Consider the following 17,000-nt stretch of genomic DNA (forward strand, 5'->3'; position numbering starts at 1 on the left):
AATTCAGTGCTAAAATGCTACTCGATTCCTTAAGTAATGTTCGTAAAAAAATGAATTCTTTTGTTTTTCACTGTCTGTAAAAAAAAAAATGAAAGAAAAAAAGCACTCTCTTTTTTGTAACTCGCGCACGTACCGCTAGAGTCACGTGAATATGGTAGTTAGCTCGCTCGGGTAGATGCTTAAGAGAGTGACCATATAGCCTAGAACTCATACAGCATCACCGCAAAACAGGGTATACCAGTATGGTACCTATATAAGCTGGTACTTGCTGCGTGTAAACAGAATCTGGACTTGATCGTGAGCAAACATTACTCAACTGCAATAGCGAGCCGCGGTACACGCCGAGGAGAATTAACCTGAAGAGCAAAAGCACTTAGATACTCGAAATTCCATTCAATGAAGGAGAAAGAACTAAGGGACGCAATGAAATGGAAAGAGATCTAGAGAGAAGTCTAGACTCCGAGGATGATGACATCTCAAAACGTGTGAGTCTAACTTGATTATGAAATCCGATGAGAAATGTAAATAGTTTGGTTTTTGAGCATCTCCGAGTAATCGATTGCACAAAAGTTACAATAATTTTTGTTTTACTAAGAATCTCGTTGATGATTCTCCTCAGAACGTACTTGCGGTTGCGGCAGTCATTTGCGCGTTTGATTGGACTCGAAAAAAAATGATACGACCAGAGCTTTGTATATTTTTTCAATCAACGAATCATTTTTATGATAAAAATAAGCCGACAACTCAAAGAAGCGAGCAAAGAAGACTCTTTGGATTTGCGTTTACTAAAGTTTTCTTTCGCTCTCTCTCTGTCTATACCGATCTCTTTCGCTGTTTCTGCAGTTCGATTTCGAAAGGTTCTCGTTGATTAAAGAAATCGTGAAAAGGTGGAAACTGAAAATATAAATTTGAACTCGATCGGGAATGAGTGTTACAAATTCCGTGCACGCACTGGGTCAAACGATTCTCCCATCGATTACTTTACTTTCTATCCGCAAGCACCAGAAACCAAGTCCGTCGAAGGTTCGCGCATTAAACTATTTTCAACAAGACGTGTGTTAGATCGTTTCGAGATCTTCGTTACGTTCTCGGTCGCGGTGAGGCTTCGTCCTGTAGAATTTCCATGAAGTAGGCGCGGGCGGTTCAAAAGAAATCTGTTAAGCTTCGATGTATCATAAAGTTTCAAATGCTAACGAAGTTCCACGCTGTTCGAAGGAGCTCTCGTCTCGTCACGTTGAATGTTTCTATCACTCGCTCTCACCACCTTCGATTTACTTCATTGATTTTGTGAGCAATTGCTCCTGAAAAAAGGTTCGTGGTCGAATGGAACGAGCGCGGTTTCTCCCACGCATGTTTATTGCTGAGCTTCGGGTAAATGATTTTTCAATTAACGAACCGAGCTCGCAGTATACATAGTAAATGCACTGGCGAATGTCGATTGAGAAAAGTTCAGACTCATCAGTATTCTCTAAGCAAATCAACATTTCAAAACGAACGTCTTTTTCATTAAAAAAAAACTTTTTAAAACAACTATTTTTTTCAACGAATCCTAACGTTCGAGCGCGGATCGATAAAACTTTATTTTTATCTTCGTATAAAGAAGAATAACTCGAGAGAAAAATATATTTGCATCACTTTTATTAAGTATCTCTACACGTGGTGCATGTACGAATGGAATGATACACGAGAACAATTCCACTCTGAGAAACGGGTCAAAGTTCCCTGACGTTGGTTCAACCGCCGTAGCTCCCCCGCGAGCCATCGTACAAAACGTGTGGCTCACGAGATGAACACCCGGGTGCATCGCGTCGTTCAGCATACGTAATATATAGGTGTACATTTTAGCTTTTCCCATCGTTATATATATACTACGACGAGCCTATGTTCCTATATAAATTCATGCATATACAGCTGTGTGGAAGCAGTGTCGAGCCACGTGAACCAGGACGACGATGACGAAGATGACACGCGATTGTCCCGAGGCTGTAGTATAACTCTATGATGAAGTATGTGTATATACGCTGTATAAGCAACAATAAAGAAGGTTTGTAACGTCGAAACGATTAATTTAAAGTGCAGAAAAAATTGAAAAATAATAAGGAAAGACGCTGGTAAAGAAAGATTTTTCGTCAGAGATCACCAACGGTGAGAGAGCAATATGAAAATTTCTAATTTAAATTATTTTTCTACAACTTTGTTTATGTCTAATCCGCGTTTACAATTTTTGGTTTCAACACCTCCAACGCCGGAGATCCTTTAGTATTTATATGTTTTGTCATTGTATTGCTTTTTACGAGGATACGAATAAACAAAACTTATATGGCGAAGTTGTGCGAACGATAAAGTTGGGAGACTCATGAGTTATAAACTTTCTAAATTTCGACCCGACTACATTATCTCGATAAAAGTAATATAATTGTGTTAATAAATTTGTCATAGTCTCGAGGAAGTTGCTGAAATATTCACTAAGTAGGGGCAAAAATGTGCGTGTGTTGTGTTTTAATGTAAATTTACAAATGATTTTCAGGGTTGAAATATATGATCACTCGGCGTAAAGGTCGAGGAATTTACTTGCTGTTTATAATACTTGTATTGAGAGGGTCAAACGCGTATACGTGTGTATAACATTAGCCTCGATTGAACCCCGCGACACCTTTTAAAAGTACGTACTACTATCCGCGTTGCAGTTCAATGCTAATAATAAGATAAATAATACAATAAGAAAAACAAAACATATACCAACAAGTCTTTCTTAGCGGGTTTAATGGATACCGAGATGTTGCACCGGCTGCTTGCTCTCCTCGAGAGAAAGAGATTTCTCTCTCTTCCTTTCGGATCCTTCCCTCGCGAGTATATATCTAACAGGACTTTCTAGTTTGCTCGGCAAAAGGACGATCCCCGCCCACCGTGGGCGCTAATTCCAACTGGCTGGATTCTTGCTCTTCTCATATGTATAAATTACTCGATAAATTCGAATCGCCGAAAAAAAAGGAAGAAAACAAAAAATAACAGTAATTTACTTCTCGATACGATTGGCGAACTCGGATCGTGAGAATGTTCGACATGCAATTAGGTATCAACATATTTTTCTCGTCCCATCTAATTGAAGGTGTTAAGAGAGGCGATGAGTAAAAAATACAAAATTTCAATGTAACTATTCGTAATCAGTATTTATCCTGCATCATCGTCGACTTAGCTCAATGAACGCATAAACTTGTTCGAGAACGCGATGCATTTTTAAGCCTTTATTAAAAGGCACTCCACCACCTCATTAGTGAACACTGACATGCAACGGGTATGATACTGCGGTCTTATCCAAACCAACAAAAGAGCTCACGACATATAATGTGTATAAATGTATTATAATCGAGCTCTCGACGTGGTTAAAGTCATCGTGACAGAAGGAAACGTTAATCATCGCTGCATCGTGCGTCTAGCTACTCTCGATGACATTGGGGGTCGCAGTGAACATCGATTCTCGTCTTACCGCGTCATCACCTTGGTACTCACATGACTCGACGAGAAGTTCCGCGCGAGCCGCACACGTTTTCTCATTTCCAATGTCAACGAAAGACACTGAAAATTTGTGATCAGCCTACTTCTCGCGGCTTGAAGTAGGATAGCTCCGCACAGGTGGACGAACTGAAGGATTTTTTGGAACGTTTGATCACCGCAGCGTTAGATCAATATGTCTCGACAATAATAACCCAAACTAAAATAACCTGGTAATATTATCTCTGGGAAAAATAATCTACGTCAACAATATCCCATGTATACCCCCTCATAAATAATCAGTCTATAAATATCCTACGCAAACACAAATCACAAGGCAAACAAACATATGATGATGTATTCATGTGATACGGATAATATTGTATATTTCAACACTAGCATATATACGACGTTATGCCCCAAAATATGGTTTTTCGATCGGAAACAAAAGAAATTATTACACTCTGAGGCTGTGCGCGAGTCCACGCAAATAATCGGTAATATAAGACTCTCCATACATCGCAACAATATTTACAATTATCTTGTGTTGATCCTGGTACTTTTTTTGCATGATCTCATCATCTCCACGAACACTTTGCTACAGTTTTATTTCTGTGAGTGATTCGTAATAATTCATAATCCATAAAAATAATCCATGATAATTATTCACAGAAATACACCTCACATCAACATACTCCCAAACTATATACACATTTTTATAGGCATTTTGTGTATACTGTTTGGGAAATTCGTGTACGAAGATATTTTTTGTATTGAGTTATTTTTACATGACGTTCTTTGTTTATGGGTTACTTTACATGGGATTAAATAACTAGGATATTATTGCTTGGTTATTATTGTATGGGATATTTAGGTCAAACCCCTGCTTGATCGCCATCTTTCAAGCGTACACAAATTTTCGTGCTGTCAAGTATACCTTAACTTAGTTGATAGTTGAAAAGTTGGAGCGTCTTCTTCAGACGAGGATCTATGATTTAACATTTGACATTATTGGGGAGGCTCGTCCAGCAGTACCGAGCGCGAGGCCCAATCAAGATCTTCACTTTTAACAGTTTCTTCGGTTGTTGAATGACAATATATCAAGGACAGAAGTGAGTGTATATGCACGCACTCGAATAAGTCCTGAGTACTCGAATTTCTCAATAGGGAAATGAGTAAACGAGTAACTTTCTACCCGAGCTTCTGTTCTGATCTTCGAGGCACGTTCACCGTAATGCGCGCTGTTTTTGTGAATATATATACACATTTTTTCTAATGCAAGTGAGTTTGCTTGTGCGTGAACGCTGCGCACACTAGCACTTGATCAAGACTATTGAGACCACGATAGAGAGACTCGCACCGGTCGACCTTGCGAGAAAATATATTTATATACCTAACGTAGCTGCCCGAAGTAATACTTTTATCCTACTTTTTCTTCGCCAATGGGATATCCCTCATTTTAAATCGTGGATTAAATCGCAAAAGTACCAAAAAACAATCGATGTAAATCTGTTTTAATGAAATTCATAAAAAGTTATCGATCACTTTAATCGTTAACCGCGCATAAGATAGTCAAAGGTTTAAGGATCGTATTACTAATCAAACAAATCACGAAGTCTTGTTTTTTTCATAACGTTTATCAATGCACATTTTCACTTGATACTTTCGATCCATCTCGATGAATCCTCTCAATCAAAGAAAGTGTAAAAACTGAGACTATAAAATACAAAATTGCTGGTACCGATCGATTTCGATTATGTGCATCACTTTTGAGTGTCACCTTTCTTATACACAAACGCAGTTGTGTCATGTGTATAGAACGTACGTGAAAGGTGGCTGTGAGTTTCGCACGAGGGCCATAGCTAAGGAGGACCTTGCATTCCTGTAACCTAACCAGGGCTACTGTAACGCTAGAAGCGACAGAGAAACGATGTATTATAATCCGACTTGTTGTGCTTGCACTTTATATGCTACCAGAAGAAACGATACATGTCGAGTAAGGTTGGACCAGAAAAGAACAGCAACATCAGCGCGATCACTTTGCACAACTCCCTCATCATCTCCCCCTCCCTTCCTCTTCCTTCTTTTCCTCCGTCGTTTGATTTCGTGGTATATAGCACGACGTCAATCCTTGAAAAAGGCACCGATGGCATAATTCATATTTTTATGAGATTGAAAACAAAAACAGTAGAAAAAAGTAGCAATACTTTCAATTACTTTTTTCCACGATAGTCCCATCGCTATTTATTCCCACTGTATAAATACTCCATCGAGGCACCTCCATGACTTTTTTGAATGATGGAAATTAGAGATATATTTATCATTGTAAAAACTCTTACGTAAGAGGCAGAATAATTGAGCGTTTGACGGGCTGTCAGAACATATCGCGTGACGACCATTCTTTTTCATCATCTTCTGTGAGACTGTTTTCTCATTATTAGAATTTTTCAGTATTTCCTTCTTTAATAAATAAATACAATTATTACAACGTGAAAGGATCGTTCCTACAAAAATCACCGTAAAAGTTTCCAACAAAATGTACGACAAAAAGTCGCTTCAACTTTTCCTACCTTTCGTCTTGTGAACTTCCTCGAAGTTTACCCATATACGCTCTCCATAAAGTTACGTATACGTAGATATACATGCACCCAAAACGTGTACATACAACAGGAGATTCCCGATCGTCGATACAGAGGAAAATCTGTCTTGTGAAGCGTGTGGAAAGTCACGCGAGAGATGAGAGTACGAAAGTTGCCGGAAGTCTCCTCCGTACCCGGGAGCGCAGCGAACATCGAATGCTTTGCATAGATCTGTGTACATTCGCGCACATATAAGCATAAACCCCGCTAGATATACCCATACATTTACATGCGAATAGTTACAATACCGATGTATCGGACGGAGCCAGCGTTCCGGGCGGAGACCGATGAACTTGGAAGATTAATTAGCCACTAATTAGCTTGCGGTGGCACGCCGCGTCGAGCTTAACTCTCCCTCGTGTTATTAGCGCAAACGAGCATGCGCAGTGTATATTACGCTCGCCAATAGTACTGCCAAGTATAGTTATTCCAGCATATAATAAGTTTCGTAGTACACATACAACGCATTAAGATACATATGCCTGGGTACTATATCACGAAAGAATAGAAAGGGGATGAATCGCTGGCGCTACATGCTTAAGTCGATGTTTATGCACAGCAATCATCTTTCTCTCTGTGCCAGTATCTTGAAAGATTGAATCATGTAACTGTACACAAATATACTTATAATTATCTTACGAGGCTCGTTCCCGAGATTGAGTTGTAATTTCGTATGGAAGCAGCAGGTAACACGAAATTTTCAGTGCTCAATAAAAAAAAGTGGAACGTGGGCTTAGCCGACATGCTGTGTACGCGTCGAATGTCTTCATATTGTTCAAAGACCTACTCATCGTGATGCCGGAATAATAAATATGTTCGTTTCCTGAGTCAGGGGAAAATAAGTAGGAAAAAAATCCTCGTGGCACAGTGGAATGTGATGATCGCGAACGACATTCTGAAAATAATTATGATGGAAGTTTATAGAGGTCAGCTCTCGCGTTCGGTCGTTTGGTATGAGGGAAGTACGAGAAATTATTTACGCGAGTTCATTTAGAAACGAAGTCAACAGAAGCCAAATGTTTTTTTTTCACCTTCCTAGTTGTAGCCTGGGAAATGGAATAGTCTTTGAAAAAAAAAAAAAACATTTAAAACTGCGTATTAGCTATTTGTAGCGAGTCTTCGGCGCACGGTAATCGGAAAAATTACACGCGACTCGGCCATTTACATAGGAAATATACTCGCGTTCTCTCCTGTAGCTATTAGCGCTTTATATCCTAGGGAAGCGGCAACCTTTTCAAGAGGGTTCTGCCTCGTCAATAGCCCGGAATATCGCGGGTTAACAAGTCTCAGAGGGACAGGAAGAAGCGACTAACAGAACGTCCGCGGCGGCTTCGCTGCTTGTACTCTTTGCCACGAGGGGCGATAATTGGCTCATTGGGCGAGAGCGAGAAAAGATCTACAACTAGTTTCAACCGCGGTCTTGTGTTCTTCGTTGTTTCTCTGTCCACCGGTCCAACTCTCTTTCTCATTATCTCAACCCACAATCGGCATCACTCTGCTGCAGATGCGGATCCTGTCATTCGGTACGAAAGTTCGTCCAAATTCGTTAACGATATTGATAATTTCATTAGCGAATCAGCCACATCCATGGCAAATGCCAACCATTGAAAAATCAGTGATGAACATGCAAAACTTTTCATAGTGTACAAAGCGATCGAGCATTTTATATGAGTGAGTATTCTCAATGCTGGATCCAGTCCTGGTGTCACGATGAGAGTTTCAATAATGATGCGATGCACTATGTTCGTCCTATCAAAAAGGGAGGGATATCTCGTTTGGATAGAGCATGCACTCGTAGGCAATGTGGCATTAGTAGCATCAGCCCAAACACAGAGGAAACGTATCACTATATATTTCTATAGAGATGAATGGTGAGATAAAACCGGAAGGACAAAGACGAGATGGGAGTGTGTTGAGAGCAGCCGATCTCTAATGCCATAGAGCTCTGAACTCGTCGGAAAAGCAATCGAGTTCGATATACATAATTTCTTATCCTCGTTATCCCTGCACACAAGCAGAGCGTTTATCCCGAGCTACGATCTCGCAGAGATCCAATTGCTCGCAGTCTCCCTCTCTCTTCCTCTTTTTTTGTTCATGCAGCTCTTAGCCGATTGAGAAACCCTTCCGCATCTTTTGCCCCTCTTCTTTTTCTCGTTTTTCACCATAATGGGCTCTATTTTCATCTCTTTTTCAAGCTTCTCAATATCTTACTTCATACAAAATTCATAAATAATCTATTCAGTTATACATAAATTGAAGCTCGTTTGCCTCTCCGTTTGTATTATCTATCTGTGTCTTTACACCTCTGTGTGAGTCAGGAATACGGCACAGTCATCGAGATTTTTTCACCTCCCGTACTTATATTCGCGTTGGGTGTAGCAAACAGACCTGGTCACCCGATACTCCCGGGCAATGAGATCTTTTCTCTCCGCGAGCTTCTCCCTTAACGAGGATATGAGTTGAAGCGTGAGAAAGGATACTCAGCTGAGGGAGAGAAGCCAGCGAGCATCAATGATGACGACGCTCAAACGTCGTTGATGGCGAAAAAGAAGAGGCACAAAGAGAATAGGAAAGCGGTATGGGGCAGAAAAAAGTAGAGATAGATAAGCAGGAAGCACGAGAGTCCAAGAAAATCATATTCAATCCTGACCAGGAATAGCCAGTCCTTTCGTTTCAGACTATCTCGATTATTTTTGTCAATTTGGAAAGGTACCTCAGGTGCGGTGATTCACTCGATTTAATCAGTGTTTTCCATATGCTTTTATCACACATTTTCACCTCGAACAATAGGGAAACAAATAAAAATGTTTTATGGCCGATTATACCGAAGAATAGAAGTTAGAAGCGAGCGATTTACATCGCCAACCCGCCATTTTTTCCTCGCCGCAGACTCTCGGTCTTTCAAAACATTCTATATTAGCTTGTTCTTAAGCACGCGTACCCCTTTCAAGCCTGTCGTTTGGTCCACGAAGGCTCGCTCGACGTTATACGAGTTTTGCACACCCGCCAGAGAGTCCGCGCCGTTGCAGGCAATCCCGTGGACAACCTTATATAACACGCGGCGACACACTTGCATCCTCGTGGAATGCGGTGCACGCGCCTTAATTGGCCCCATATGCGCGATAGTTATTTCATCGGCGTTACAACGCTCGAGCTCGCGTTGCAAAAACTTCCACTGAATAAAGAACTGGGCTATCGGCCCTCGTGTGTACACCGATGTGCTTATGAGCGTTCTCCAATACTCTAGTTATCTGCTCACAACCTAATAGTGCGCAGGCTTTGTACCATTGTCAGGGATAAGTCTGAGCCTTTTCCTCTGTCTGCTTTTATCAAATTTTCTTCTCCACTCTTCCAGACACACGAACACACACACGAGACGTATGCGTACGCTCAGCTATCCAGCTAATAGTGTAATGAGGTACAATTAAAGAATCTCATTGCAGTTGCAACGCGTGTTACAATACGAGCGTGACGAGAAAAAACGTTTGCACCAAGTTCTCGGAAAGTCAGAGCACAATCTGTACCATTTCTGAAGATGTCAACGCTATCGAGCACGTACTATTAACTTTCTTTTAAACTCTTGAGCGTGTTGATTGTTGGATGTGTCGACATAACGCTGAAGGTAATAAATCCGGATCTTTACACTCGACGAGATGTTTGCAAGCGTCATCTTCTCTTCTGACTGGAAAATCGCTTTACCCGCTTTCGCTAATTTCTACATGCGGCAGTCAAGGAGGTCAAGGCACTGAGTTCAAAAGGAATTTAGTAAAACACGAAAATGTTAAATTATAGGAAAATCGAATTCTCAACTTTGAGGGACTTTATTTGATAATTGAATTTATTTTTGGAACGTTGAAATACTTTTTTCCTACTTATGAGAGCGTACCCACTCTCTACCAAAGAATCGAAACTCAATTGCACAAGATTCTCGATTGAAATAGTTTTGATAAAAGACGTGCAGCAGCCTGAAATGACACGAAATATTTCCAACTGCACGTGTGGAATTGCAAACCCACTCTGTTGAGTGATTAGTTTCTTTTCCAAGTTCCTCTTAGGCACATATGCACGTGCTCGCGGTTAATTTTATTTATGAAGACTACGGTACGTCTCGTCAACAAGATCGAGCGTGAAACGCGTCGTTGTACACGTTCTATGCTCGCGAGTCTCGCGCGAAAAGGAGTTTCTCGAGTATCGCTCACTTCGACTTGATCGAAAGGCTTCCATGGCTCGAGTTCTCCGTGAAGACCGCGATGCAAACGACCCAGAACACTCATTAACGAGTCCTGCCACACGCTTTAATACCGCTCGTTCAGGAAGCTCGACATTTACGCACGAGACGCGCCGATGAGTCGGTGCGAGAACGACAAGCCGCGTCCGTTTCCTCATCCTTGCCTCCAGCTTTTTTGTCTATCGAACGAACGCGTAATATCGACCTCCGCCGAACTTCCGACATTTTTTCTCGTTTGATATTCCATTCACGACTCTCACGTCGATTCGCGCAACTGTGACCTGCGATTCGTATGCATATAAATGCATGAAATATATTCGAATATTAAAAACAGCGTGGGCCAAGTCGCTTTTGGCAGGAAAATTTTCGATTCTATTTATTGAATAGGCAAACCATCCATGCGTGTTCTGGGTATTCGTTATCAAAGATAAAAGTGAAAACCCAATGACCTTTGATGGCTTTCGCGAACTATTAAATGTGAAGTTTCGACAAACGGTGGCGAAATCGTTTCGAAATTCAAACGATACGAAAACCAATGATTCTGCTCCCTGTTAAGTTTCTGAATTGAAAAACGAGTGGGATTCTGCACTAGAGCTCAGTACACTAATTATTATGGTGTGTCCTTCTGGTACAAAAGTCCGTAAAATATTGTGCAATATTGCTGCTACTCTGTAACGAGCAATGCAATTCGATCCATTTTAAACTCCAATTATAACAGCGATCTCAAGACGCGTGCGCTATTGCAATTTCCTTCAATTAGCTATATGAATTGGTTAATGGCCGGAGAATTAGAAAGGAAGTGAAGGGAGAAAGAAGAAGGAGCATCAACGAGTCTAATTTGGTCTCTCGTCGGAGCGCAATCGAGAGAGAATTTTCAACGGATAGTCAATTCATCTTCTCCGTCTCGTCACTTTTTGCAGGCGAGCAGCGTTAAATTTCCATTACCCTTCAGATAAGTTAATTGCCTTGGACGCGCGTGCGGCACAAAAAACTTCTTGCATAATTCTCGCTATATCTACGGATCAACAAAGACCTTGCATTGTTCGCTTCCAATCATTTTCATTCATTCCCTCCGCAGTTTCCTGTTCAGTACAAATATTCGCAATGCGTGTACTCGTTCCTCGACGAAACGACAAAGTATATCTGGAATCTCTCTGTGGAGGCATGCACCTCGATTACGTGACCGACGTGATCTGCATCTGTATGCACATTTTCACTTGCTCCCAAGTATACCCCTCGTCAGCAGATCGCAGATCTTTGAACACGTCTGTAGCACTTGCTTAACCTTCCAATGAAATCATTTTGTTTTTTATTTTTTTTTTATTTTTTATTTTATTTTTTTATTCTAAATCATTTTGCTTTATTCAAATGCCCAAAGTTCTCAAAGTCCTTCGAGCTGTAGTAATGGAATAATAATATCCATGGAAATTTTGTCGTTCCTGAACGGCAACAAGAATATACATTCACGGAATCGTAATGTGGATAAACGAAGTGGAGAATTTAGTCGATAAATTTAATATAATTAGTTCCCTCTGGTGTAACTCGCGCGATAAAATGAGAGACATGAATGGCTTAATTATAGAATAGACACTGAGCGTAGACACTTGCAACGAGTATTCTAGGTGAACAGTCATAAAAGTGTCCTGGCGAAGAGAAGCAAATGAGAAATATACCATTATCTTTACATCGTGGTACCGTGAACCACATGCCTGCTGGAAAGCTACAAAAGTCTGAGTGTACACATGTGTGTGTCTGTGTGTGTTTGTCATTGGCGAGCAGAGACCTCGGCGATGACGGCGCGGTTGTGCGTGTCTCAAGAGAGCGGTGGCCGTCGGTGCGGGGGTCGTTGATCCTCTGGGCAGGTTCGCCAGCGGCGTTCGTGCGAATCCATTCATGCCGGTTGTCTTCCGATATGTTCCTCGTGCGTCGCGTTGACGATGCTGCAATAGCGTTTCCGCGCACGATACACTCATTCGGTGTTCCATGAAAAACGATCATGAGCGTACACGCACCGAGACGTCAATTTTGGCAAGCATTTTTGGTGACAGTGATGGGTTTAATGATGACATCGATTTTATCGCTCTGGATAAGAACTCTCGAATCGCACCGAATGGAAATGATCGATCGAAAGGTTTATTTTGTTTTTTGAAAAGTTCACGCTCGGCTTTGAAGAACTTTTCTTCACGACGTTCTGACACGTCTGACCACACTCGATCAAAACTACTCGCAGCCATTGGAAAAATGCAGTCCGTACAATCGAGTCAGAACCTCTCTCTACGCTGGTTGTTTTCGCTCACTCCGCAAGTGCACTTAACTCGTGTATAAACACCACGAGGACGGTGGGACCCTGGTCAAACGATGGCGGATCTTTATTCGCTCTACCAGGAAATACTTTTAAGCATTTGCGAGGCAAGTTCGTCCGAGACAACGCGAGGTTCGAACAACGCTAACTTCATAAGCAGCTCGAAGTAGAGTGCCTGAAATTTTTTATCTGGAGATATTCGAACGTGACAGAATAATAGGAGAGAAACGCTGGGTCATTCGAGCTTACCGAGGCATTCGACATTTGCCCACGATGCTGGGAGAGCTTCGTCGTCGCGATGAGCACTGCAAACATTTGCGTTGAATTTTGCAGTGAGGATGCAACGCGGTTTTCTCAACTCTGGCAGCAGACTTTTGTTGTACATTTTCCCACTCCGAGTACACACGAGTGTCCATTTCATCATTCGAGAGTACGAGAGTTCCTACTCGAATAGAGAGACTCGAGTCTTATGAAAAATAAGTGATGATAGGAGCGCGGTGCGAATATGTTGCCACTCGCAACAACTGCGAGAACGTACATCGTCGTACTCTATTATTTCACGTCTCCGTACATACAATCTTGCTCGTTAAAGCATGTTTATCCTTCACCATTTATCGATATCTATCTTGATTCAATGTACATATCCTACGAATCTATCAATCGTGCCTATTCAACGTGCATGGCTGTGCCCTGCCTATACATTTCGCGAGCGCGCGTGCTGGTGCGTAAAGCATGTATCCCGATAGAAGAAGAAGAAGAAGAAGAAGAAATCGAACGCAGAGAAGGAGAGTGAGAGAGTGAGAGGATGCAGATTCGTGCACCATCGGACGTCGAGCACATTTGTCACGGCTTCTAAGTCCACTTGGTGGTCGGTGTTGGTGTTAAACGCCGGGGCTGCTTCGCATTCCTGAATCTCAATCGAGCGGGTTCGATTTAACGAGATGAAAGAGGAAGGGAGGAACGGGAGGGGGAGAGGGAGCTCGTAATATAACAACTCCCACGCTATGTACACAGCGGGACTCCCTAGGCATCTCGTTACTCCGTAACTTTCTGCATCGCTGGGTATATGCGTGCGTACGGAATTTACGAATCCACATTGACTAACCGGGCACGCGCGATCTCGAACAAATATATTACGCGCGCAGTGAGAACTCTTCCATCGAGAAACTTCAGAGCTCTTGCGAGCCGGCCCTTTTTACTGCCATCCACTATACTCGCCCGAGATATGTATACGCTGAATTAAATATTCTCGTTATAGCGCGCATATTCAGCCTCGGTGGCTGTGGATCGCGTATTAAAGTGCAAGGAGGAAAAACGAGCAATCTCTAAGCCCGATTTCCCTGGCTCCCCTTCAAGTCCTCGGCGTCGTACTTCTTTTTATCATCCTCTCCCGCTGTTGCGCCTGCTCCCTCTTTCTTCTTGTGTTATTTCCCATACCGGAGCGCATCGTCAAAGCCAACAGCATTGAAGCAACGCGAGTCGGTGTGTGGCTGAGCGAAATGAACGACGGAAGAAACGGGATTAGATTTCCTGGTTTACTCTCTTTCGTGGCACACAACTTTGCATCGCTAAGGTTCTTCTCTCCCTCGTCGCTTCTCTGTAACACATACATATATTTATATATGTGAACATTATCCATGATCTTGCATACGTTATGCGAAGCCTGAACGCTTGTAATCATCGAATAACAGATACGGAAATGCGCCCTGAAACGCTCAGAGGCCGTATCGTGTGCACTCGTAATATATTGCGTCTCCGATGTCTGTATTACGATGTTATAGTAAGCATGCAAGATACACAAGAATTTATCATTTTTTCATATCCATGGGCATGCTGGCGTTGGCGCAAAGGAGCTGGTTTCGAGGCAACTGAAAAACGGGTCAATCGACGCGCATTCCGGACCCTATACAATTTATTCTTGTCTACTTGACGCAGAGGAGGCCTCCAAGATCTTCATGCGAGAAGTTCTCATTCCAATTTCCATAAAACTTAATTACACTAAACTTCACGAAACGTGGCTAATTTACGGAACCTCTGCAATCGTCTATTAGCACGATAAACGCCAAGAATCCTTGGGTCTGTTGAGCGATATAAAGTTAAGTCCGGAGTTGCAACGAATGTTGCTCTCTGCATCGAGCTCGCTCGTTCTCGTCTAGACGCGGGGGCGTCGTCGTCGCAGCCTGAAAACAGAAATGCATTCAGCAATCCTCGGAGAATTCCTCATGTTGCGGGAGCAACGGCAGCAAGCAGAGGCAGCAACCGCCTCTGGTACAACACGATTCAATTGGAGGTGCTGCGCGATGATACGGGAAAGAGAATTGAGGGAGTGCGAGAGAACGAGGGACGAAGATATATTATATGCTGGAGTTAGAACACGATATACCGGAGCGAGCATGAAGTCAGGAACGGAGAGAGCTCCGAGTACACACAATACACAAACGCAATAGCCCGAGTTTACACGACCCAATTCGTGAGCGTAATACGAAAGTGCACAATGCCCGGGCACACGGGGAACACACTCAAACCCACGGCATGCTTATGTTATGCGCCATTGCTGCTGTGTTGCTCGTTGTTATATTGTGAACCAGGGTCCATCCCCTTGGGGTCGAAAGGGAATTGCGACGTGTGCGTGAGCGCTGCAATATTCAGATAGATGCATAAACATCCGATTGTATTTAAAAATACTTTTTTCCCCGCGTGAATGAACCCAGAAATCCCCAACCTAACCTGTTCTATCGCGTCCGACCAGGCGCGTGAAGCTCCGACCCACTGAAAGCGACAAACCTGCAAGATCCAGTCACCTGATTATTTTTCTCCAATGCCACGGTAATTGTTCTCGCTTATTCGTCTCATTTCTAGGCTGTTACAGAATAATTCCACAGGTAACTTATCGCTCTGTACCAAGAGCATCTGCCCAATAATATCGGACAAAACTTGTTGCTTACGATCGATATCATTCAGCAACGACACTGACACATCTCGAGACCAGGACCGCTGTGAGAAGAGCGTTAAGAACGCAAACGCTTGCATCAGAGGTTATCGAATGGTTTATCACAAATCGATCCATAGAATTGGATGACGTTTCAACTGGTTGAAAAAAAGCCAGCAAAGTTACAAACTCCTTCAAGATGAGAGCACGATTGTAGATACTTTATATACTGCTTAAATAGACGATGCGTAATGTATACATGTGCAATCACCAATCTTAAGCACTGGTTTGCAAGGATATTCGAGATTTTAATTGGCAGTCCACTAATTGGGAGAGCGATAAGGAAAAGTTTGCATAACGATAGACACACGAAGCAGTGAATAACAACACGAGAATGACCATCGCAAGCAACTAAATTTCAAAGTAACTGCAACTCATTTGAAATTAACTTCGTAGAATGATTTTACTCTCCTTCAAATTTTCCATAAATTGCTTTCTCGTTTCGAATATTAGCGATACTCTCGGTTGCACAATCCCCACATACGAGAACGTAACGGGATTATAAATTTCACTTCGGAGTGACCATGAGCCATCCGCGTAAGGAGCAATGCCAGAAATGCTGAAAAAAAATCAACCAGAAGACGAGTCTGCTCGCCAAATGAAATACAAAAAAAACGAGTCAACTAGCATAACTAGTTGTGACATAACTGGACGTAACACGGTAGTGTCGTGTTCCAATACGGAGTGCTCCTTCATGCGTGTAGCTGAGATCGCCGCGACCCACCGACCATCCGCGTTCTAAAGTGCGCATCACCCTCTACCTTTTTCTCTTTCTCTTCACTTGCATATATAACCAGTAATGTTTTAACCTCCGGGACTCGAGGTAAGTCTCGAGGATTCACGATGAATTTCCCTCGCCGATGTTTGCCTGTCACGAGGTCAGCACTTCCGTGCTTTTTCCCAGAGCGATTTCTTTCCATTTGCAGAAACTTACGTCTCTCCGAGACTACGGAACACAATTCATCGATATGCCGAAGGGAAAATAACAATGCTCTTCAATTCCATAGCTTTCAACTTTCAATAATGCACATGCTAAACTCATCGGAATCTGGTCTTACGCATCGGTGAAAACGTTCGCTGACTCAGTGAATGAAAAAACCTTTGAGTGTGCTCCAACTCGATGGATATGAAATTGGAAAACCGCCTTCATTCCGCAGTCCCTCAGTCAACTGATCCGAAATCTTATAAAATTATTCTTATTTAAATTTTAATGAGAGTTCCTCATTTCGCGATCAGAGTTTTCAATAATCATTTTATCGAATCGTCACTCTAGACGAACTTTTGGAACAACAACTTTTGAATGCTCGGAGCGTCAGAGCTTCCTCTTTCATTCACGTTGAATGATATGCT

At 42.3% G+C, this 17,000-nt stretch overlaps 1 long non-coding RNA gene across 1 annotated transcript in view; it reads left to right on the top strand.

Moving 5' to 3' along the window:
- Positions 1-322: 322 nt before the first annotated feature.
- LOC122405914 (uncharacterized) overlaps positions 323-17,000 on the top strand; it is a 29,655-nt gene continuing 12,977 nt past the window's right edge. Inside the window, exon 1 of the long non-coding RNA XR_006259845.1 lies at positions 323-485. This is a non-coding gene — a long non-coding RNA (uncharacterized lncRNA). The remainder of the gene's footprint in view (positions 486-17,000) is intronic.

Source organism: Venturia canescens, chromosome 2, assembly GCF_019457755.1.
Source record: "Venturia canescens isolate UGA chromosome 2, ASM1945775v1, whole genome shotgun sequence".
Classification (NCBI taxonomy): domain Eukaryota; kingdom Metazoa; phylum Arthropoda; class Insecta; order Hymenoptera; family Ichneumonidae; genus Venturia; species Venturia canescens.